This window comes from Amia ocellicauda, chromosome 16 (genome assembly GCF_036373705.1).
Source record: "Amia ocellicauda isolate fAmiCal2 chromosome 16, fAmiCal2.hap1, whole genome shotgun sequence".
Classification (NCBI taxonomy): Eukaryota; Metazoa; Chordata; class Actinopteri; order Amiiformes; family Amiidae; genus Amia; species Amia ocellicauda.
In genome coordinates, this window is record NC_089865.1 from 27223153 (window position 1) to 27224457 (window position 1305).

General features: G+C 41.7%; 1 non-coding gene across 1 annotated transcript; it reads right to left on the minus strand.

Annotated features, from left to right (window-relative positions):
* Positions 1 to 514: 514 nt before the first annotated feature.
* Positions 515 to 586, minus strand: trnah-gug (transfer RNA histidin (anticodon GUG)). The gene has a single exon. It is a non-coding gene; the product is annotated as a tRNA-His (tRNA).
* Between the last annotated feature and the right edge of the window lie 719 nt (positions 587 to 1305).

Here is a 1305-nt window from a genome sequence, read left to right on the forward strand (position 1 = left end):
AGATAAGCAGAGAGTAATAGAAGGAGATGTGTGTTTTGAATGGCCGTGCGTCTGGACAGACAAGTGTCAAAGTTCTGTCGTTACAAACAGCAGGCCAGGCCTGAGCCCTGTCCGTTCCTCTCAAAAGGCATGTTTTGGCGGGAAACTGACAAGCAAATGCACTGTTCTCATTGAACAGTTTCCAGTGTCCGCTATACAACACGCATCATGTACTCATGAATTCGAACTATCTCACATGAGCCAGCCCTGAGCTTTCTAGTTTTGTGTTGATTTTTTAATCACCCTGGCGATTCGACACCCAAACAATGAAATGAAGTTACATTAATATCGATGATACTTATTAATGAATTAGATGGATGTAATCCACAATGTAATTAATTTGCAAATACAGGTTCAGTTTTCTATATTTAGTTTAACTCTATAATGTATTGATGTTGTTGCTGATATAACGATATACTTTCATAAAATGGAATATTGTGAGAAAGACACCGGGCTGGTGAGTGGGGTCTCCCATTGCCGTGACCCGGATTCGAACCGGGGTTGTTGCGACCACAACGCAAAGTACTAACCACTATACGATCACGGCCAGCTACTTGAAAGATGTTCGAAAGTTTATGGAACAGGCGCCGGAAGATGTAATGTTATTTTACCATAGTATTGATTTTTAAAGTATACTAATGAAGGTCATATTTCTTGGGTGGCGCAGTGTTGTGTGATGTAGGCTTATGTTTTCTAAGACTGACATGGTGCTGAAAACAGCTCCCGAGAACAAGCCTCCTGCTCAGCTACATGACAAACTAATTACAAATGTGTATGATATTGCACTTGCCATTTTAGTAATAGTCTTCTGCGTGTTTCGTTTTATACCGGTATAGTCATTTTTGCAAGTTGCATTGAGAGTGCTGGAGAGTAATTAAGTATTTGTAAACAAATCTATAACTACCTATATATCGCTATATGTGTGTATGTGTGTGTGTGTGTGTGTGTGTGTGTGTGTGTGTTGTGTTTAAAATTAATGCTATAGTGATGTGGATTGAACCCAGAGTGCCGAATCCAGACTACAATAATTCCAACTGCAGGATTGAGGCGAGCTAATGGGGAACCCTACATTTCGTCCACTGCAGCCGCTATCACTGTAACACAGACACACAACATAAAGACTGAAAGAAACAAACACAGCTGTAACGTCCCTTTCCAGTCGCCTCGCACTAAGGTGCTCTGGGGACTCTGTGTTTGTATCCAGACCAGAGGAAGCCAGCTCAGAGGTTCACATATGGTCGGGCGCATAGGATTCCTGGTTTTCTG